The 24083-nt window shown below is 44.0% G+C and overlaps 1 long non-coding RNA gene across 1 annotated transcript; it reads left to right on the forward strand.

The window, feature by feature from the left end:
* Window positions 1–12305: 12305 nt before the first annotated feature.
* Window positions 12306–13800, forward strand: LOC116444677. Its single transcript, XR_004240441.1, has 2 exons — window positions 12306–12793; window positions 13598–13800. It is a non-coding gene; the product is annotated as an uncharacterized LOC116444677 (long non-coding RNA).
* Window positions 13801–24083: the final 10283 nt, after the last annotated feature.

Consider the following 24083-nt stretch of genomic DNA (forward strand, 5'->3'; position numbering starts at 1 on the left):
GGATAAGGAATAATGATCCTGGAGTCAGTAGTGTCAGTCGGTGTCACAGTCAACTGAGAAGGGGATGCTTTGTCTCTGTTTTTGTTTGAACTTCCAGCTCTCACGGGAACTTTGCTCACACCAGGCCCTCCTTGACCCAAATACTTCTTGTCTCCCTTCACATGTCCCTTGTAGCCAGGAAAAAACTATCAGCAAAAGAGTGGGCTCTCCAGACATAACGCTGTCTGTCAGCTTTTGGTCCTGTGAGCAACATCAGCCCAAATTGCATCCCACTGATCTGTCACTTTTTATCTTGCATTTAAATGTATTTAACAATCAACAGAAAGTGTTTCAGCCTGTGGTGTCCAGCAGCTATTTTTTGGGAGAGGATACAGCTGGTGCAGAGCAGGCAGTGGTTTTGCACCACGGATGGGTGAGCTGCAGAGTCCCAGCAGCCCATTCGTCAGAGACATCAGCCCGCTGATGGCTCCAGTGCAACATCCAGCACTCAGTCAGATACTCTGGAGTCATCCTGTCTGCCTCACAGTGCTGAGAGTCCTGGCAAGCCAGTTTATCTCTCTGCATAGATACTTGCAGCTCTGCTTGGACTGAAGCTGTGGGGCACATCAGCACATTAGCAAAGCTGAGAAGGAAATCTTAAATCCTTCATGACCAGAGTCTGGTACTTGGGATGACCTGGGTGGGAGATGGGGGCAGAGGAGTCTGACCTTTGTGAGTCACCACCAGTATCAGCAGCATATTGCTCAATCCAGGGGATTTTGCCTGGCACCACTCATACTCCCCAGCTCTGCAGTGCTCACACTTTCCTGGGGAAGAAACCCAAGGTGGACTGACTGTATTTTACCATGCCCCTGAAGAAAGGCCTTGCACAGTTCAGGGACACAGCTGAAGTGAAATTCAAGCTGACCCCCACTGTGCAGGATAACCAAACCTTGGGCTTGGCTACCTGACAGCATAGACAGCAAAGACTGTTTATTTGCAGGGTTGTGATGAATATGTGGACAATGAAGTTTCCTGGGAAGTGGCACCAAGCCTGCCAGAGTTCGACAAACTTTTGGATAATGCTCTCAGGCACATGGTGTGATTCCTTGGTTTGACCTGGGTAGGGTCAGGAGTTAGACTCAATAATCCTTATGGGTCTCTTCCAACTCAGGATATTCTATGATTCTACAAATCAAGGGCACTCTTGGCAGCAGCTGCCATGGTGGCAGAGGAGAGGAAAGGGAACAGGCTGCAAAGCTGGCACTGTTTCATATGCCATAAAACCAGCAGAATATCCTTCCCTGGGTCACTGCATTGAAATCAGCAGAGGGACAAACTGTCCTGCTAATGACTCAGGTGATGCCTCTGAGCAAGGAGTGCTCTGCTCCTATGCTGAGACCATGAAGTTGGATGTGAGCAAAATTCCTGTCTGGTTAAAATAGGGTGAGCTAAAGGACAAAGAAACAGCTCTGTTATTGTCTAGACCTCCAGATCATATCCTTAGAGGCTATGATGCAGCTAATTCAGCAGAGGAAATAAAAATTACTTGGATAAAATCTTCTTGCACATTCCCATGCTCTACTCTCTTGTGGAAGTGTTTTTAGTGTAGAACTACACCACTTTAATAATATGCACTCCTTCAATAAAAAAGCATGACTCACACCTCTGCACAGGAGATAAAAGATGTGTGGAAACCGTAAAACACTAATCCAGCATGTAAAGCCAGCAAAGCCACTTATCTTCATAGAATATTTTAATGTCTGTGTTGTTCTTCCAGGAGAGCTATGGGACAATTTACACCTTCAAAAAGCCTCAGCTTGTAAATATATATCTAAAATATCTTTTCTAAAGCTGGTTCTGTAAAAGAGTTTTTAAAGGACTGATAGGGGGTTTAACAGGGCATTCTAGGTTTTAGCACCCTGAAGGTTATATTAGCCATACCCCTTTCATATATAAATATAATGGAAAGGAGGAAGAAGAGCCTCCAACAGAGATGGCAAACAGAGAGGTGCTGACAGGGTGTCTTGCTCAGCATGAATCCTAAATGATTAGTGGTGCCATAAGCAGAGCAATTAGACCCCAGCTCCCTGCTCCCACCTGCCTTGTCTCACCTTGCATGGAGGTCATGCCTGTTCCTTTGGGCCACCTTTCCCTCTGGTCACTAGCTGCACCCCAGCAAATCTTGTCTCCTACCCCAGGTGCTGTGGAGCCTCGTGGTTAGGGCTCAGCTTGGCAGACCCTGGGAAGCCTTTACCGCAAGCCCGGCAAGCAAAGTGAGACACATGTCACCATCTATCTTTGGTCTAAACTTGGTGCAAAGACAATCACAGTCACTTGAGCCCCTCTTTGGGCTGCCTCCCAAGGCAGATACCTCCTTCCTCATCCTCAAGTCCCAGTGAGATGGGGCTCCCAGAGCAGACACCTCAGTGGTAACCATTTTTGGTACTGCTTGACATGATAAAAATTACCTGGGAGAATCATCAGAGTCTGCAGTGGACAGAGAGGAGCCTTTGTGGTCTGTCTGTCTGACAACACCACAGTTAGAGCATTTTGGGCTCTAACTGTCCAAAAGTTTGAGCTTCATTTCACGTATACACACACACACACACTCACAACAGTTGTTATATAGTCCATGCTCTGTGGCTGTGCTGAGGGTGACCTCAATTAAAATGTGTCTTTGTAGGCAAAGCGTGGTGATGCACAGAGGTCTACAGGTCAGGAAGAGTTCCTGGACTCCCATGAGGTTCTTTACAGGCATCCATGCAGCTGACACAGAGTTTGTTATTAATCTTTGGCTGTAGCACTCTTAATTGCACATCCCACCAAACTGAGATTTAGTAGACATCATATCATCTAAGTTTAGTCTAATTTAAACTGCTTTAGAAATACCTGGTATATTTTACTGGTATCACCCCAAATCTGAGCAGGCAGCTGAGTCTGCAGACAAGGAGGGGAGGGTGATTTGCTGTGGCAGGACTCCTGTCCTGGCCATTAGCAAATCAGTAGCCATGTGGAGCACGAGCATTTAATGGGGATATCACAAATTCCCTGAATGTTCTGATGGAACATAAAAACCATAGGCAGCCACCCAGGCTTGTGTGTGTAAATATCTTCTAAATATGGAGCTGCTCCAGATCTGGGATCGCATAAGGAGATGTATGCACCACTGGTCAGAGGTGCCCAATTTGGATGCAAAAATTAGGATTTTATGCCAATGGTGGGAAGCAAGAATCTTCAGGAGGTCATTTAGGATGCTGAATTAGGAGGCTGAGAGGGACTGTAGCCAAAGTGGAGAAATTAGAGTCTCCAGACTGAGGTAAGCAGCCCCCATGAGGTCCCTACCCAGCTGATAAAAACCCTACAAGCCTCTAATAATCAGTGTTTGATAAGAGCTGTCAGGGAGGCAAGGCCACACAACTGAATCACTGTAGGATATTCACACTTTCATGGTTCATCAGCAGTGTAAATCCAAGCTAATTTTTGTTTTTGGAATAGCTAAAAAGTGGAGACTAAAATACATTTTTAAGATATTAAAGTAATAAATATCTCTTCAATTTGTCAAATGTCCATACTTTTCTGTCCTCTCTTGGTCAGTAAGTTCAGCTCTGCTCAGCTCCCACCCGCCACCCCTTTATGGTGCATAGAAAAGGGAATTAATTGAGATTGTCATATAATTTTGTGCTTAAAAATTGCTTCTACTACTTGCTGCACTTTTCCACCTCGCTGCCAGACATGTGACCACTACTTTACACATCCCAAGAGATTCAAGCATGTTTCTAACTCCTTTTAAGTAAAGAGCAAGCAATGAAAAGCTTCCCCCTGCTCTGGATCATGCTATGGATCACGTCAGAGTGACTTCTGTGCATCTGGTGGTACACTGGAGAAGAGCTAGGAGCTCCTTTATGAGATTTTGTAAAGGCAACACAGAGGGATTAGCATGCTGTTGGTAATGCTGTTTGTCGCAGTATAATTTATTGAGGATCACTGGTAATTTCATCAGTCATTGCTGTTTTGCAACACTTAAAAATTTGCAGCATTACATGGAGAAGGCAGTTCAATGGGCCACAATATTTAGCAAGGGTAAAAGCAAGGGTAAAACTGTGTAAAATTGTGGGGCAGTTCTTGTCAGCATTAGAGAACAAGTGTGATTAAAAGCCATCTCTGCTGGTGAAGGTGCTGAAACACACTAAGAAACTTGAGCACATATTCTTGGTGAGCACAATACTGCCCTGTGCAGGAAAAAGGGAAAAATCACATGAGGGGAGTCAGAGTCAGGCCATGCAGGGAGGGGAAGTTTTTTGAAGGCTGCTTGCTGGTACTTGGTTCTCCAGCAGAAAGGCTGATATGAAAATTTACTCACAGGAATAGTAATGGCACCTGTATTGGGATACTTCTTGAAATTAGCTATTTATTCTCTGCTCCCCCCTGCCTCCCCACAACCCTACTGGTATAACAAACCTCAGCTTCTTTCCAAAAGCATTTTAAGCTGCTCAATTTTCAAGCCTCAGAGGCTATGTGAGATAAGGATTTTATACTTGATGCCATAACTCTGAAGAAACTACCTTTCATGCACTGAGGAAATGATTAATCCCTGTCAGACTGCAGCTCACTGAGTTGTTCTTCTGCAAACGGTGTCATTGTGCCCAGAACATGGATACAGGAGAAGGAGGTGAAACCCACGAATAATGGCCTGGGGAATGGTCTGGCACCTCCCAGAATCTGTCAAAACTTTTAATATCTTGGCAGATTTTCCCCTTATAACAGATATCTTTCCATTTTTCTTTCTATCTTTCTTTTATCTTTTTCTCTTTTTGCTTTTTCCTTGTTTGTTTCCTTCTTTCTTCTGCCTCAGCACCTTGCCTTGCCTAGCCACCTTCCTAATTCAAACACACCCAGATTACAAAGTTTATATCTGTGAACAACATCTTCACATGCAGAAATAAAGTCAATTCCAAGATTTGGCATTTGCAGGAGTTGAGCCTGAAGTGTTAAAGTACAAACACTTTCTGATCAGTCATTCCCTTGATAACAGATGGCCCAATCTATGCTCCAAGATTGTCTTTAACTCTGTCTGACCCAACATAAAACCAAATGTTCATAAACTGCAGTTCTCCATACCCCAAGATGTCCATTTTTGGCTGTAAATCTGGAGCACATGCTGTTATCTGAGATTTGTAAGTCATGTGCGATACAGGGAGGTGCATTATCTTACTTGGGGGGTGTCTGATCGACACAGGCAGAGCAGTGCTTCCACCAACAGCTCCGGCTTCTCCAGGGAAACTTTCTCTGCCAGTATTCTCAGTGTGAGAAAGTCATTTGCTTATTTCCCTGGGTAATACCTCACCTTATACCTTGGGTAAATGTACCAAGCCTAAGCCACAGGAATCACACTGCGCTTGGATGGGAAGGGACCCCCTTGTACCTCACTAGAATTTTGGTACAAGATCTGCAAGGATGAGAGCTGCTTCTTTCCATTGGTATTAGTGTTGCTTCAAGGGCTGGAGAGCAGAGAAAAAAATGCCAGATGTAGAGCCCATGGAGGGGCTGAAATAACACCTTGAGGTTAATGAATTGTGAGGAATCAAATCATAGCTCAGATGTCTGACTGGAAACATTCTTCCCCAGCATTCGTTCAGCTACTAATGGGTTGTGCCACACAGCGCTGCTGAGAAAGGAACTGGGAGATATCTCCAACTGGATGCTTGGCACACCCTCATTTAAGGAGGAAAAGGGTTGGATCTGCTGTTTCTGATAAAGTCACAAATTCTGTTAATCAAATGGATGCACAAAAAGTATCACCTTTCTTACAACACATTGAACTTTTGTCTCAGGCTTCAAAACAAGAAAATAAGAGAGAATTTGTTTTTAAGGTGTTCATAAAATAGACAAATGTTCAGGTTTCACTGATGCAAAAAAATGTGGTTTTTCACAGGCATTATTTTTTGCAGAGCAGGGGGAAGGGGAGCTCCTAATCTGTTTATACTAGGATTAATATTAGGAGCGAGTTAGTTTTTCCAAGGTTCAGCAGAGCATGATGGGGAAAACAAAACAAAACTTATTTTCAGGAATGTTTACCAATGGGTTCTGGTCATGATTTGTGTTTTGAAACTTGGGAGGCCAGTTTTTGAGCTTCACTGTTAGTGTTTAACTTAAGGATTAGGAATTATTGAGTTAGGTTCATTAAAATAGCTGGGTTTTGTCCTTCGAAAATTTAAGAAAACACAGTGTAAGCCTTGGAAAGAAGGTCTCTTTCTGGGTAACAACAGCCTCATTCAACTCTAAGCATATGGCTGTCTTTGTTTTAGAAACCTGTGTTAAAATAAGGGTAAGGCTCCCCATTCCAGCAGAATCATCAGCTCTGTTCTCAGGGATTTACGTAGCTCTCAATAATACTGGTTTAAGCCTTGAGAAATCTACTGAGATTCCAGCATATTAAAACTACTGTAAGTGTGATGGGAGTAATTTCTTCCCTAAATTTCATGTTCAGTTCCCGGTTTGAAGAAAGTGTGAAGCACCAACATCATAGACAGGATAAGACTGGCAACAGGCAGTTCTTAACTCTCTGTGTGAGTAGAGGATGAAGATACTGAAATATTAAAAGAAAATCCAAACCAAACCTTGAGGAGGGACTAGTTCCAGAATTCAGTATGAGGACATCCCCTTGGGAATGCATGAAGAGGCCAAAGGTGCTTGTCCTATTGCAATGGGCTATTCCACAAAGGGCAGAATGAATTCCCATGCCCTGGTGAAGGAGGAGGACAAGGCTCCTCCAGGGGCAAACCTCACTCCCTGAGCTTCACAAATGATTTACAGCAGTCTGTGTGGCTTTGTGCGTATGCGTGGCAGGATCTCTGCACTGCCATTCTCAGCAGGTCCAGTTCTGCCTTCAGCCACTTTAATGTACCAGAATTCAAAGCAGCTGTCCCCTTACAGCATGGACTAGGATCAGCCCCAGCTTGTCTACGTGTGGTTGTGCTCACAAATGTCCCATTAATTGAGAACAGTCCTTAGTGGGTTCTCATTTCAAGAAGAGTTTTAGAAGTTTGGGTCACTGTAAACAGAATTGTGCTCTCCTCTGTTTTGGGTGTTTTACAGCAACTCGGCTCTTTTTTTCTGCAGCCCAACCAGCTGACTGTAGCTGGCAGGAAGACAGTGAATCCATTTTACAATGACGTTCAAAGTTTCAAAATGTGTTTTGGATCTGCCTTGGAGTGAAAACAAAACCTTTTGAACTTTTTTGTGCTGTGAAGTCATGGCAAGACCGTTTTTGCCTGGGAAGACTCTAAGCTTCCCTCTGTGATGCAGTCTGCAAAGACAACCTTGGCATTGCTGCTGGGTGTCAGGTGGCAGCTCAGAGCTCTGGAAACAGCAGCTCAACAATGTATAGAAAAACCTGGAAACCTTCAGATATGGCTACAGATCTAGCTGATTCCTGGACCAGAGAAGTTGTGGATGCCCCTTCCTTGAAAGTGCTCAAAGCCAGGTTGGATGGGGACCTGAGCCACCTGTTTCAGTGGAAGGTGTCTCTGCCCATGGCACAGGGGCTGGAATGAGATGACCTTTAAGATTAATTCTGTGATTCTGTGATTCTACTCTGGACAGCTTCTCCTAAGTGGGATGGCTGCTGTGACTTTTCTCAGGAATGCTACAGCTCTTCCTAATGGTGTAAGATCACAGTGACATTGAATTTCTGTGACAACAAGCCAGCCATGGGCAAAGTGGATCTGAATCCCGATTCCCAGCTGCACCTTTCACTTTTACACATACCACCAGCTTGCTGATGTAGATACCACTCTGCTCATCTTTCCATGCTTAGCAGGGGGAGATACACTGTGCAATAACTAAATAAAAAAGAAGAACCAAAAAAAAGCCTTTTCAGACTTGAAACCACCTCTTTTCCTTCCTTGTGTTTTTATATTCTTCCAACATCTCTGCTTCATTTGTTGTTTAAGAGAGATAAACTTACTGAAAAATGCAAGCCCTGGTCATTAAATACCAATTCTAAGTTGATTTTTCCAGGCAGAGACCCTGACTATGCCTTATTTGTACTCAGTGGTGTATGTCAGCTGTCACATACTTTCAGACCTGTGAGGAATTACACCAGCATTGGATTATAGTGTACTTGATTTTGAAGAGAGGAGAAGCTGTACTACTGTAATCATTATTTAAACCAAATCCTTTTGATTTCTTGGATGCCAGGCTCCCATTCACACGTAGCATATCATGCAGTCAAAAATAAGGGGCCTGCCTTTGAGGGGAAAAAAATAAACAACACTTTTTTTTCATACAAATTACTCACTCTTTGCATAAAAACATGATTTCAGCCAGAGAGGGGGAGAAAGAAAATTTGAAAATGTGATCTTTCAAACACAGGGGCTTCCTGTGAAACATGACTCCATGTGTCAGGTGCTGTGATAGCACAAAGCTTCTCCCTGAAGAACTTTCAATCTGAATAGAAAACAGTTAGAAAAACAACATATTTTTAGTATATAGCCTTGTATACTCCAAGTGGAGAAATAAACCAGTGAGAGAGTGGATATTTTATCAGAAATATGTCAGTTTGAAAAGGAAGCCTCTCTGGGAAGGCAGTCAGATGCACTAACCACAAGATTATCATTCTTAGTTATTATCTTTTCAAAAGATTTCACATCATAATTTCTGCCATTCTGGTTAATACCACATTAAATGGAAAAAGCAACCTACTTGTCACATAAATTACTAGAGCAGACCTGTCACCAGTTACCCATAAGTGTGCACTGCCTGTTTTACGTCCTTGATGATGCTGTGAGGCTTATGAAATCCACGTGGTTCACCCAGGTGTTACCTCCACACAACCTTTGCTATCTCTTTCTGCCTCACATACCAATTATTTCCACACATTGTTGTAGAGCTCATCTTACATGCTAGGATTAACTAAGAGTCAGATTCAAACACAGTACCCAATCAACTGGACATCAAGGCATTGTCCAAAGAGCTGGCAAACACCAAATGCCCAGCAGCCCTTCCAGATGGAGATTAGCTATTTTCCCCTTGCCCATCCATCTCCCTTTTCCCCCATCAAACATAACTGGGCACCTATGATTTCTTACCCCAAAGTACATGGTTTATATTTGAAGAAAGGCATTTGTAGAAGGATGACAGATTCACGTAAGCATCCAGTGAACTCATACTGTCTTCTTCAATGTTTATATTAACTTATTATGCTCTACTGTTCTCAAATAATTACATAACTCTTCACAGTCATTTCAAACAGCCCTTCAACCCACATCAGCCTCGTGTATAAACATCAGTGCTTTACACAGTCATTTTGTATGAAATTTGTCTGCAGGGCAGCAGTTTGCTGCACTGTATGCCTTTTGTGAGATGACTCAGGCAGCAGTTAAGACTCAAAGTGCTTTTGATTCCCTTGCAAACAATCTGTCTGCCTTCCCTTCTGTCTGAAGCCCAAGATCTAAGAAGGGGTTGCCCAGTATAGTCTGTGTCCAGAGTCCTGCTGATAAATCACTGAGCTGCAAATAACAGACACAAACAGATCCCAGGCATCTGGACCCCTTGCTCCACAACTGCAGGCACAAAGTCTTCCATTGTTTCTTCTAAACAGGTCCAATTTCAGCTCAAGCACCCATTGTTAATGGGTCAGATGCTGCAAGGTTGCAAGAATATGATTCTGTGCCCAAGCAGCATTAATTTGTGTCTCATTTGGGGTCATTAGCTTGGGCTCAGCCCTGCCCCAACCATAAATGAAGGAAAACACAGCCTATCTGGAAAGATTTGGTGGCTTTCTGCCCTTTGAGGAGCAGTCCCATGCAGTACGATAAAAAAGACTTGAAACTCCAGAAAATGATGCAAAACAACATAACTCTCAAAGAGACAAAGCTGCCTCTTTGGAAAAACTTCAGGCACTCTTAAAAGCAAGAGTGCATAGGATGAGTCACCGTCTGACTTCCCACCCTGCTTTTGAGCAGAGAGGTGGTGAAACAGTCCAGCAGAAAAAAATGTGTCATCATGACAAGCCTGTTCTTCTCACAGTGTAAAAAGTGCTCAGGAGGCAGTGAATCCCAGCACCAGGAGCAATTAGGCACTGGGTGTAAGGACTGGCAGAAGGCATAAGCATCATGTAATTCCAGTTTAAGACCTTTTTAAACACATAGGAGAAACCTGAGCCAACATCTTTGGCCTTGGGACAGATTGACATCCCTCCGCCTTCATCCTTAAGCATTGCAGTTTTCTCTCAAAGGGAAGGGGATTTTGCACAGCACTAGTCCTTTATTACTTGAAAAGAAAACAAGGAATAAGAAAATTTCAGGAAATTTTCCTGATTTCCCTCCAAATTTGAAGAAATGGACACTTCTGCCTTTCCTCTCACTGGCAGGAGGGGTTGTGATCTTTGTTCTTTGAAAGGGAGAAAGATGAAAACCTCTGGGCTGAGTAAAAAATATTTTTCAGTTGTCTCTTTCTCAGTGACACATCCTCTTATTGTATGTACACACAAACACACATGAACACACAGACACACATTTTCTATTTCATTAAAAAACATTCTGGTAACAATCAGAGGCAGCTCATAAATGTCATATTTCGAAAAGCATAATGCACGATTCCCTCCTTAGAGCAGTTTTTATGACAAACAGTATACCAATGTTTGTGTATAATTTCTAGGACTATAAAATAACTTTTTATGGCTCTTGGGCTAATATCTGAAAAGTTGAGTACATTTTCGTATGAAATTCTTTCACAGTATTTAAAGAACAATATCCTCTGCCAGTCCACCCTCCCTCTCCTCATTTCTCTTTCTGTGCAAAACCATGTGACAAAAAGCAAAGTGCTTTTAAGAAACATACCTCTGGCCTGGAGCCAGCCCCTCTTTTTCTTTTTTTTTTTTCTTTCTCTTTTTTTGGTTTTGCCAGTTGAAGCTGACGGATATCTATAGCAAACAGTTAACATATATAAACATGTCAGCTGTAAAACAAATACACTTTGAAAGAAAACAGAGAGCTGGAGTGGTTCATGCTGCAAGACAATGTTGGTGCAATTATCAGAGGCAGGGTGTGGGGTCTTCAGGGCACGTTTGCCAGGTCTATTCAAGGTGGAAGTACCTTTCTTCTTCACTCTGTCAAGTCCTGTGTGGATGGCATGGAAAAAAGACAGGCCCCTGGTGTCACGGCCACCATCTGGTGCAGATGAAAGGAAGACATAAGCAGTTTTTGATGCTGAGGAGGTGTGCGTGAGAGACAGCTGCAAGCACGCGTTCCAGGGATACATTTCGCAGGTCAAATGAGCTAAATCGTCACTGAATTGCAACCACTTAGAGGCTTGATCCTGCAAAGCTTCTGCCTGATGCTGAGCCCTCCTCCCTCTGCCCCAGCAAGGCTTTCCTCTGCTGCTTATTATCGCCTGGCACTTAATGTGATCGTAAATGAGCGGGACTGAATTAGTTACAGATAGGAAAGAAAACCAGTTAGGAAAAGCAATTAGCACTGTGGGCTGCTGCAGTGCACTGTGGGCAGGCTCAGAGCATCCCACCAGTGAGGAGTCACCTCAGCACCAGAGTCACCTTTAAGGTCATGGGATGTTGACCACAGAGGGATACATGAGGATTGGGCAAAACCCAAAGGGTAATGAGCAGAGAGGGGGAGAAGGGTGTCTTGCTTGGCTCTGCTCCCTGCTCTGCTGAAGGGCACGTCCCCTCACTAAGCACTGCCTTCTATTGGGGCAGAGGTGTTCATGGGCCCAGACTTGTAATTTTTGGCACTGCTGTTATCAGACTGAATGAGGAAAATAACCATTTTAGCCTGCCTGTCAGTCAGTGAGTGGGACTGGCATCCTTCTACAGTAGTTCAGGGTGGGCTTTGGTGTCCAAGATGCCACGAGATAAATCCAGCCTCTGCTGAGCTCATGTCCAGAGGTTCTCCTTCCTGGTGGGCCCTACAAAGCAGTCTAGCACAGACCAGACACCAGGGTGGCTCCAGGCCATGAAACCCTAACAATAGGTTAAGAATAGACTAAACAGATAATTAAACAGATAATTAATTCAGCTCTCAAACAGGATAGGAGTGCAATTAAATGGACTCAGATTACCCAGGCTGGGAAAGACACCACCGAAGGGGATATGATAGAGATCGCAAGACTGGAAAATATGAATAGAAGATGACTGTTTGCTGTGTCTTCTAATACAAGAGCCAGGGGACATCAGATGAAACTAGTTAGTGGCAAGTTCAGAGAAAAAAAAAAGAAACAAAAGAAGAGCCATTTTCCCCAGTGTGTAGTTAAGAGGGGGAGCTCTTTGACATAGGGCTACCACATACAATCATGGAAAGAAAATCATTTAAAGGCTATTGAAGCCAGAAATGCCTCTGCTGGCTCAGGGCAGAGCTAAGACTGACAGGGTCTGGTGAGTGTGGTGCAGGACATCACTGGGCACTGGCCCTGCCCATGCCTCAGCATCTGTGGGGGCACAGGCCAGGTCTGCCTTGGGTGGAAGATCAGTGTAGGACCAGTGTCTGTGTGCCACTGAAACAGCGTGAAATTCGCATTTCAAATCGCAGCCCAAAAGGTTATTACCAGCACAGATGCTGCCTGCAGCTGGAGGGGAAGGTACACACCTCAGAGTCCTTTGCACAGTCCAGCCAGCGATACCTGAGCATCCTGGGAGCTGAATCTTCTCGAAAAATTAAATCGGGGGTAAGGAGGGGCTTCGTCTTTCGGATGCCTCCCAGGGACACAGATGAAACCTTTCTTCTTTTGTGATGGGAAGAAAAGAAGGATTAACAGCAGTGATGGGTGAAATTCAAACAGGTTTCGTTCAATTTGGGTAAGTCTGAAACAGATCTGGGGTGGAATTTAGGCAATACACAGATTTCAGAAAATGCCTTCCATCAAAGTGATTTCCCACATCTCAGCTTGCTTTTATTTAATGCAGAAATAAATAAGGATGAAACCAAATGTTTTTGACTGCAAGAATACTTAAGATGTGATTCACCAATAAGGAAATATTTTGCAGGAAAGTAATTTTTAATTACCTTTTAATTTTTACCAGAAAGGTGAGGTTTTTGAAAAGCCATTTTAAATGAGTTAGATTTTTAATTCCCTTTTTTCTTTCCTTCCTTCCTTCCTCCCTTCCTTCCTTTCTAATGCACATTTTTATGCTCATTACTCCCTCACCCTACTCCCTCTACTGCTAAAAAAAGAATGAAGAAGATTTCTGAACCCTTTGAGAAAACTGTAGTTCACTTAAACCTACTGGAAAAAAAGTAGGAGAAAATATTTTAAATTTTGAAACTGCATGGAAAACAAAGCTTCTTTTTAAATGTCTTTCTACCTGAAATATGGGGGGAAAAAACATGTGCAGAAATACCTTGAAAAGTGGGATGCCTCTACTTTTGCCTTTCCCACTGCAGGCACAGGAGATTTGATAGGTCTCACCTCACTCATGGAGGGGCAAGTGAGATGTCACCTGCTAAAGGATAATATCAGAGGTGCCATGGTCCCTGGTTAGATCTGCTTTTAAAGACACACAGGAAGTCTGCAGCAGAAAAGGGATTAAGAACAAGCCTTAAATGAGTGACCTCTCCCACCCCCAAACCAGCCTCTCTCATTTCTTTCTCTTTCCCAACAGAAAACACACGCTGCTGATGGGGACAGTGAAAGGGAAGGTGACCCCTGAGACCAGTGAGCTGTTCTGGGGAGATGAAGCAGACAATGCCATGCAAAGCTGAAGCAGCATTGTGATTTTCCTTTTCTTTTTGTTTTTCCCCCCCCCCTTTTTTTTTTTTTTGGCTCCTCAAATATCTTCAGCAATAAAAATGCACCTGATTTCCACCCAGCTCCAGTCTATCATGGGACCTGCTAATCCCCCCAGTAGCTCAGAGACTCCCCATGGGAGCAGTGTCTCCTTTTCTGGGTCCTTTTCTGGTCCCTGCTGCACAGCAGTCTCCTCATCCTGGGGCCAAATCCTGAGCCAGCACACGGTGAGGTGATGCCGACTGACACTGGCTGAAGATTAGTCCCCTGAGATTAACTGCTAACTTTATAGCTCTGGTTTCAGGGTGGGATTTTCCAAAGCACCTGTGTGGTACATATATATGTAACAGAGCAGGAGAAACTGCATGGATGGCTTTATCCCCCTCCATGATGTAACATAAACAAGTTGAGTCTTTTATTTCAATTCATGAGAAAATCACCCTCCAAATAATAAAAATATCCAGAGAAGCTTTCTGCCAGTTCAGCAAAGCAGCATGCTGCTTGCACTAAGCTGCTTGAGAAAAAGCTTCAACCCCAAGGCAAACATCTGTGGAAGTTTTATGAGCGCCTAGACCAAGAGCCAGCAGTGGACATCTGTGGGCTTCTTTTGGGCCAAGCACAAGAGATCCCAGTATCTATTGTATGAGGAAGGATTGCTGGATGTCATGAGCTTCATAGCTAGAGGTGAGGAAACCCTCAGAGCTCCCTTAGCTGGAACACAACTGCCTGAGCTTTCTGACTTCTTCCAGATTTATCTTCTGTATGAAAACTCCTTAAAGAAGAAAATAAAGGGATGGTCAATTTATAGATAGATGAACTTGGCATGATTTTCAATAACCTGCCTCTATCTTAATGCCTTAAGCCTTAACAATCCTGGACTGGTAATAGCAGTTTGGACTGGCCATTTGACACCTTCAATAAAGCAGGGCACTATTTGGAATTGCATCTCAACTGCTCTCAGACTTCCCTGACTTAATAGAATCATAGAATTACAAAATGGCTTGGGTTGCAAGGGACCTTAAAGGTCATCTTGTTCCATCTCCCTGTCATGGGCAGGGACACCTTTCCCTAGGCCACTGTTAACTGGAGGAGATGTCATACAGCCTCTGGGTCGTGGGCAGCTACAGCCCTGCCCCTAAATGTGTGGTACTTGCATGGGTTGTTGTAGGATTTTTTCAGGAAGATATTGGTTTGTTTTCTCTCGGGGCAAATCCATTACCTTTTAGGATTGAGTTCTGAGACTCTGAGATTAGAATCTCACTTGAGGCCACCAGCATAATAATTTGTCCATGAGCTTGTGGGTGATATTGACAACATGCTGTAAGACACTGGGATGGTTCAGAAAGCTGAAGGGTGAGTGCAAGAGAGAAGAGGGACATGTAGCTGTTTGGTACCTCTGGGTCCACCAAGCATGATAGCTTGGGCAGCTGAGGAGCCATCATTCCCAAGAAACCCTGGAGAAACCCAGCTGACATTGTCTCCCCGGCGCCAGTCGCTGTGCCTGGGCCAAAATATAAAGTGGGCTAGGACAAGAAGACAAACCATTCTGTGTTCTTGTTTACTTTACAAGCAGAGATGTGACCAACATGTCTCACCACAGCCCTGAACTCCAGTTCAGCTGAACTGGAGACTGCGACAGCTGTGGAGAGGAAATGAGCTTGCACGAGTATTCGGCTGCCAGTGTCCCCTTTCAGCTGAAATTAGTGTCAATGTTTGTTGATGCTACAGGTCATTTCCTGTCTCTCCTGTTAAATCTGGAACTTCAGTGGATTTCCCAATGGTAAAGAGACTTCTGGCCAGCTTTCCAGCCAGCTTTTTAGGCTTAGAAGTGTTCTCACGAGCACTGGAGAGTAATTATGAAGCAGGATGTGACCCATGTCCCACAGAAGTTCATAGCAGAGATTGACAGAGGTAGGAAAACATGCTGCTGTTTGTGTGGGGCTCTCCCTGCATAGCAAGCAGCAAATGTCACGTACAGATAGGCAAACAGATATACAGCAAAACTCTGTCAGCTGGAAATCTTAATGCCAGGGATCATAATCCCGGATTGCTGCCAAAGAGTTATTCCAATGCCATTACCTTAGAGGCTGGACTTTGTCCTCTGGGTTATCTTTCAAAGCTGTTCAGGCACCTATGGACACAGTCACCACCACTACAAGGTGAGCCATGCCTTCAGTTTGTGGGTGTCAGCTCTGGCCTTGGTGCACATGTTTTGTCTCAGTGCAAGCAGCAGAACAGTGAGTGGCCATGGAAGAACTCATGGTAGCTTGGCTTCTTTTTGTAGTCAATTACCTGTTTTCTGGGACTGTCTCCTCATTCAAAACAGGTGGGCCTTTGAAGCATCAGCTATCATCCTGGGATCTCCAAATACTGCACTCAGGAGTTAACTGAAGATCTCATAAGACAGCCAGGATGCTGGGGCTGGGAGCTCTCTGCAGGAGTGCCCAGTGTTGCATGGAGGTTGTCTGCTGGTGTGGGGCACTAAGCTGTAGTTTTGGGGTAGGAAGACCAAAGGCTGCATCCCAGCACCCCCATAAATGTGGAGTGGCCACTCACTGAGCACATGAGCAGCCATGGAGCTACTCGCTGCCTGAAGACTCAGCTAGTCCAACTGGATATTAATCTTTGCTTAGTTCAACTTTCATGATTTTGCTCCATGCAAATTTGAGGCATGTTCTCTTCTCACTGCTTTTCTGCTGCCTTCTTCCTCTTTTTTCAAAATAAAATTTCCTCTGTGTTAGGGGAAAGTGTCCATGGGTGTATTTGGAAATACAACCTGAGGCACTTAACTGCGGCAAGACCAATCCTGTGGCTCTCAGGCTTGCTGGGGAGAAGGTTTGTGGTTTCTGCTCTGAATTTTCTCTCGTATCTCTAGACGAGCCCATTTCTCCCAGGTTTCTGTGAAGAAGCCCTCTGAGAGCAGCTGGCTAAATTTGGTTCCTAAATTTGGGTGGGGTGAAAACTGTTTCCCTGCAGGTGTGACAGGGAGTTCAGTTTGCCTGGGACAGGGAGGCACTTGTGAAAGAACAACACTTTCTGCTGAATTCTTTCTTTGCTGTGCCATGGCCCCACAATGAAGGCTGGGTCTCTCTGTGCCAGGCACCACATAAAAAAACAGAGGGAGAAACTTTTCTCACCCCAGAGTTTGCAGTCTAAACAGATGAATACTGCAGAAGAGTGAGCAGAGTTTGGCTTGCAAATATTATGTTAGCTCCCTGATTTCTTCATGGATGGCTGGGCGGCAGATGTATTGCTTTCTTTGAATGGTTTGGAGGGGTATCCATGCAAGCCTGGGAGTGGAACAGGATCTTGTCTTTATGGCAAATTTGGCATGAGGAGATGTTTCCAATTAAATTTGGGCATAATCAGATGAGCATTTGGTAAATCCTAGCAGAAGGATTTCAAACGGAGCTTGTTTAATTTGCTGCATACAAAGCATTGTGTTCATTTGAAAATGCTTTTATTCCAGAATTAGGGCATCTCTGTGTGGAGTTTTTAAGGGAGAACTATTCTTTCTTAAATCTATCCCTTCCCTTAATCTAAATTAACTTCCTTGGATAGAAAAGTGTGTGTATGTAACACAGAAGGGGCCGGGGGAAAAGCAGGAAGGGATTAGCTGAAAGGAAAAACAAAGGAAAGGGCAGAGACTTGAAGCAGGGGAGATAAACCGACAGTGAGAGGGAAGGAAAATGAAGAGCAGCTGAAGGGACAAACCCATTGGACCAGGACCTGAGCTGGGGGATCCCCCAGCATGTAGAGTGCCAGGCAGCCTCCCATGCCAGGCAGGGAGCAAGGGCTGTGGGGTCCCCCAGGATTTGCATCATGGAGCCCTCAGCTTCTGGAGACACCATTTGCTGGGGACCTCAGCTCTGGAGTTGTTGTTTGTTTTCTTCAAGGAAAGGAAGTGTTTGCATTGAAGGAAAACATTTTTTCCATAAAAGTTGTAAGGAACCACAGCATATTTGATGCACTAATGCAAGTTGTTGCTTATTACAAATTGTTGCTCATCACACTTTTGGAATCAAAGGCAGTGAAGCCAAAACCTTCTTAAAGCTTAAGTTACCGAAAGAAAAAATTTAAAAAAGAAAAAAGAAAGAAAAAAAGAAAGACGTAAAGAAAAAAGGACAAATTTCTTCCTTGTTAAGCCAAGTTTGTCATTACTACTAAATAGGGCAGGGGAGAGGAAATTCTCCACATTTTGCCCACAACAAGCTGACAATGCCATATGAAACCTGTATCTCATGAACAAGAGCCATCCTTCCCCCAACAGTGATGGAGGGGTGATTATATCACCTGCACACACAGGCCTCTGTCTAAATAAACAATACTGCTTGCCAGACTGAATTTCTTATGAGCAGGAATTGTGTTTGGTGTGATGCAAAAGCACAGCCAAAGTTCAGTTAAAAAAAGAAAAAAAAGAGATGGTAAGGAATAATAACATTTTATGCATGAATTCACTGAGAAATACAACAAGAACACTGAGGGCACCAGTCTTCTCCAAAAGCTTTACAACACCCTCTTCCCAATAACATGCTCTATGGCTCCTGAATCCTTCAATTTGTTTATGTCCCAAGCCATAAGGGTGAGTCTGGTGAAATTCCTTATTGGCAGGAATTTCACCATTAATCTTAATAAAACCAGGCTTGAAAAGGGAGAAACCCGTCCGGGTGCATGTCATACAGTAAGAGCTGTCATACACAGAATCATAGAAAGACTTGGATTGGAAGGGACCTTACAGGTCACCTGGTTTCAACCACCCTGCCTTGGGCCACCCACAAGACCTTGTTGTTCCAAGCCCCATCCAGCCTGGCCTCGAACACTTCCAGGGATGGGGCATCCACAGCTTCTCTGGGCAGCAGTTTCAGTCCCCACCACCCTTTGAGGAATGCATTTCACCCACATTTAAGCGAATTTAAATCTCCCCTCTTTTAGTTTGAAATCATTTCCCCCTGTCCTATCACTGTCTGCCCATGCAAGGAGTCACTCTCTCTCTTTTTAATTAGCCTCCTTCAAGTACTGGAATGCCTCAGTGGGCAGGGAAGTCTCCCAGTACTTAAAGTACATATAGGGTCTCCATTTCTTTAAGCGTAAATTAGGTGAGGAAAATCTCAGAGGTTGTTGTGATTCCCTGTACAGTTTGACTGGAAGGAAGGGTGATACTTTAGATCTGTTCCAGGAATGCAGTTCCTCCTCGTTGGTGCTGCACATCCATGACCAGGACTTGATCCCAGGGCCACAGGAGCTGTTACAGCTGTGGAACTTCTCTTTCCGGGTACAGAAGGTTTGTATTCCTCTATGGAGTGGCTCATTCTCCTGCACTGTCAGGTAGCACGTGGTCTCCTGGGGCTCCTAATTCATGTTATGTGCAACCATTCAGACGAGGCTCTTTGAACTTGATCTTGCACTTGGCAAACCCGGGTCTGCTCCAGCTCTCCTGCAGGCTTCCTGTGTGGCATTTGGAAACGTGTTTATCCATCCTACACTTCAGTTCTCCCCACTGAAAAAAAAAAAAGGAATTGTGTTCTTACCTCCCAAGGGACCGGGAGGTGAAATTGTTACGGACTGGGAAATGCTGGATCTGAGGGGCAGTGAGGTATGGAGATGTCCTCTTGGTCTGTCTGTGATTAGAGTGAGCTGCATGGATTCAGGTGCTGTTGTCAGCCTAATACAAAAGCAGATGTGTGAGATGTGCAGCTACATTTTTTTAATGTTACTTTTTACGCTGCCTGCATTTTTCTTTTCTTTGTGTAAAATTATGACCTTTTAAATATCAAATGGACTGTATATTATTACAGAACAGTTGCTCAGTTTTGTGAGGGTAACAAATACATTTTCCATTATATTCTCCAGGTGCATTCTATAAAAGGGGCGTTTATGGTAGAATCATATATATTTCAATAAAGGCTTAGTAGTTTTATGTCAGAGAGAGGTAGCCCTGAAACCAAAACCATACATTTCAACTTCACTGAGATTGCTTTTTTGTTTGAAATGATGTAAACCCTCAAATAGGAACAAAACATATTGGGTATTACACAGGGTTTTGAGAGAGTCACTTAGGAGTTAGGGCTGAAAAAAAATATCGATCATTTAGATGGGAAAGTTGGAAAACGTAATAAAACCCCACAGAAGTAGGCAGACAGTTACATAATACTACAAAACCTGGAAACTGATATCCATAGCCTTCACTTTTACTATTTGGAATCTTACTTGGGAAAATGGTTAATTAAAACTAAGCCATTGAAATGGTAATTTACAGCCCCATTTGGAGCAGAAGCCTGGAACAGTGAATTCTGGAACAAGGCTGTGCATCACAGAGTTTCAGCACAAAACTGCTGTATAGACATTGCTGGAAAAGCTTAGCTTTTGCTGTCTTGTGTCCATTAATCAGCATCTCTGTGTATACACAATAGTTTGAACCGTTTTACAAATATTTGTCATTTGTAGGAGGAGATGTTGCCAAGACTTATCTTGATACTGCAACCACAAATAAAGTGTCTCAACACAGAGCTCTGAATTTAAAACAAACTGCTTGAAGAAGGTGAGGACAAACATTTTTTATTAAATATGAACAAGCCTTCAATCTTAAGCCAAACACAGAAGGAATCTTTGATACTGAGAAATCTAAAGAACAAGTGGAGATTTTGGGTTCTATCCATCTTCTGTGACTCCTGCAAGTGTTTCCACTATCACAGATTTATTCAAGTGTGTTTCATCATTTTATTAAATCTGCCTCATCCTCAGTATCCCAGAGATTTCCAGGACAATGTTAAAAAAGTGCTTAAGTTCTGTCAGGGCTGTTTTGTTCTCAGATCCTCTCCCATCAGGGGAAACAAGTGAAACTGCCTTTTTTCAGGCAATTTTTTTTAAAAAGTCATATCCATTGCTTATTCAGAACATCCCCAGCAGGTAAGACCAAAAATATTCCTTTTCAGAGAAGATACAAACTCCTACAAATCTGAGAAAGAAAATTCCACTAGCAAAGAGACTTGAAGCCTTTCCTGTGCATCAATTATTTCATGTGCATATGCTGTGTGTTCATTGCATTTTCCCCTGCAGCTCCTGGAAGGGGCTGTTGTCAGACATGAGAGAACTCCAGTGGTATGATCAGGCACAATGAATGTCTCTGGGTTCATTGATAGACAGACTCTTCAGGATGATCAAGCCAGTGAGCACACAGCATCAGTCTTGAAACAACTTAAGATACCGTCTTAGACTCGTGCCAAGTGGGAGATGAAGTGACCGCAGCAGTCACTACCTTACACGATTACCTCACCCTGGAGAATGAAAACCAGTGTCCCTACTGTTTATAAACCAGAGCCAGCCCTGGCACATCTGCACTGTCTGTAAGGAGCAGATCCTGAAATAAATTATTCCCTCAGTCACACTAAGCCTTTTTATTTTTTTTTTTTTTTTTAATTATTATTACGAAAAGTGCTGAGATCCTCTCCAAACAGAAGCCCAGGAGCAAGCCACAATGGATTTGGTGACAGTGAGAGCAAAGACCTGGAGGCAAATGAAACCAAGGCCATAAAAGTATATTTCTTAGCATACTGGCTTCTGATGCTTCCCTGTGCTCGTTCTCTCTCCTGATTTTGCTCTCTGCTGATCTGAGCACTGGCTTTCGGAATAGTTTGCTTTCCACATCTGCAGAAATCTTGCACAACATTAACTTTCAGCAGCCTTGAGCCAGCATGTCCTTTGTGTGCCTGGTGCGTTCTGCTGGCCTTGAACCGTGACAGCAAATAATGAAGTTCTGTTGACTCACTGTTTATTCCTGATAAATCTCAGCCCCCCTCCCCTGCTTTTCTTCATGCTGAATACCTAAATGTGTTCTCAAAACCTTTAGCCAAGTGACATCCAAACAAAACATCTCTTGCTGTCACAGTTGCCCCAATTCTCTGTGTATTTCTATGTGAGCAGCCACAAGTGTGTATGATTGCAAAAGGTAGGACATCTGCTCTGCTGGGTATCTTTCAGCGCTGGACACACACCTGTGTGTCTCATCTTTGCCTTTTTCTTGATTTCCTCAAATACTGTTGAAATTGGCAGAACTTTCACTTCAAAGCTAGGGAAGTTACTCCGTCATTCAGTTCCTACTGAATTCACCTTCTGTATAGCTCTGAGTGATGAAAAGGGGCGTTTTAGCATAAAAATCTATATTGCTAGATGATAAGGGTGGTCTTTGAAAGGGAGAGGCTGGGAGTCCTTGTGCTGCCTTGAGGCAGCTGGGGTGGGCTGCACAGCAGCAGGGCTGAAGGTGGGGACCAGGGAGGAACATCCCGTGCTCACACCAGTGTAACTGGGACCAGTCTGGCCACCAGCAACCACTGAGACACAGGAACAGGGAAGTTCACATCTTATCTAAAGGATAAAAATAAGGATCAAAAGCCTTTCCTGGATTTTAGGCTTCGTGCTGGAGGTGCTGCACAAACCTGGTGACTTGGTCTGCTGGGGCTGCTTCAAAAATGTGACTTGAATAAGAAACGAGAACGGTCTGATGAGAGCTGATTCAAATTTCTGCACTATTTGACCATGACCAGCATTTTCTTCTGGGATCACCCCAAGTTAGGCAGGGCATGGATTAATCCTGATTCTCCACATTCCTTGTCAGCCTTTAATAGTTGAGTTCGTATCTGTCAGTCTGCCCCAAGCACTTCCAGCTATGAGCTGACATACTTCTGCAAGATGTTTCAGCTTTGACCAAGCCTCCTTTCTGTGAGCAGAGGAGAGGGATCATTACAGCCAGCACTGGCTGCAGTTTTTGACTCCCCACAGGACAAATGCTGATACCCTTTCCCCATGTTCTCTACCACCCTTGCAAAAATCAGCGTATGAATCAAGACACTGCTATTTTGGACTCACTCCGTTGCCTGAAATAGTCAGAATTATCAAAGTTATTTGAGTTCTTTTCCTTCCTCTTCTTTCCATGAAAAAGCTTGTTCCTCCCTTGAAATATGGGAGAAGATTCTGAGTCCAGCACAGATTTGCCTGGCTGTGATTTATATCAAGTGCTGTACATGCACTTTTTAAAGTAGGTTAAAAAATGACTTTCCCTAATAGAGATTAAATATTGATTACTTAAGTGATAGCTCTGTCTGCAGTAGGAAATAGATGTGTAGCAACCTCCACGCATCAGTCACTCACATTATCTGAGGAAATAGCATACCAGATGAAATACAGGAATTTTGCAAATTCTTTTCTTAAGCCATCCTCTTCTTCTACATAGATGCATATAAATATATGCACATCGATCTTTATATATGTAGATATGTATATAACTCCTTTGAGTTTCCCTGGGGGGAAAAAAAATCTAGCTCCTCACTTTTCATTTCACTTCCTCCTGATTATTTAGCATTTTAGTAGTGATGTTAGTGCACCTTCCCTCACAGCTTGTTATACTATGTGTCCTTATTGATTTTGAAAATGGGTGAGCCTCTGTCATGGAGAAGTGGGGCTTGCCCCTTGGTGTGCTGGTGGCATGACATGAGCATGTCCCCTGCCAGTGGCAGTGCTGCATCAGCAGTGTGGCAATGCCATCGGTCCCAGGTCATGCAAGGAAGGGGAGGGACAGAGAGTATGTGGCGTGATATGACCACAGTGACCAGAAACAAATAGTCCTGGGGTGCAGCAGTGAGCCCTGTGGATGTGTCTGCTTTGTGGCATTGAAGAGTTGGAAAGAAGCACCTCGTTTTGCAGGGGAAGATGAAGACTCTTTCCTTCACCATTTCACTCAATTCTTCAATTTGGGGCAACCTGATCCAGTGAGTGGCATCCCTGTCCATGGCAGGGGGATTGGAACTAGATGATCTTTGGGGTTCCTTCCAACCCAATTCTGTCTATGATTCTAGGTATGACAGCTCTTACTGTGAGACATGCAGCTTGGGTGGGCTTCTGCCTTGGCTGCCACACTGAGCCTGAACCCCAAGGTCACTGACCACTCACAGCCTGGATGCCAGTGGGCAGAATGGGACCTTCGCCTCGTGTCTGCCACTGAGCTGCCTGGGTCATAGCCTTGGCTGCTATCAGCTCTGTGGCACCCAGAGCTGTTCAGCCCAGAGCTCCTCCTGAGCTTGTGTCCTTGCAGCACTGCCAACGCCAGGGCCTGACTTTAAACAGGCAGACTCCTTTGCCAACTTGTATTGCAGCATTTTGGTTATCTACTCAATTTGCTGGGAAAAGATAGCAATTTTCCCTGACCTTCCCCTCCTGAGATAGCATCAAAGCAAGGTTAGATGTCAGATAAAGCCCAGGGACACATGGAGCCCTGCCTGCAGAGTGCACAGCACCTTTGGAGCACGTGAAGGTAGCACAGAAACTGGAAAAATGTCTGTAAGAGCAGCATCTGTTCTATTACTCTGTTC

Source organism: Corvus moneduloides, chromosome 5, assembly GCF_009650955.1.
Source record: "Corvus moneduloides isolate bCorMon1 chromosome 5, bCorMon1.pri, whole genome shotgun sequence".
In the NCBI taxonomy this organism is placed as follows: Eukaryota; Metazoa; Chordata; class Aves; order Passeriformes; family Corvidae; genus Corvus; species Corvus moneduloides.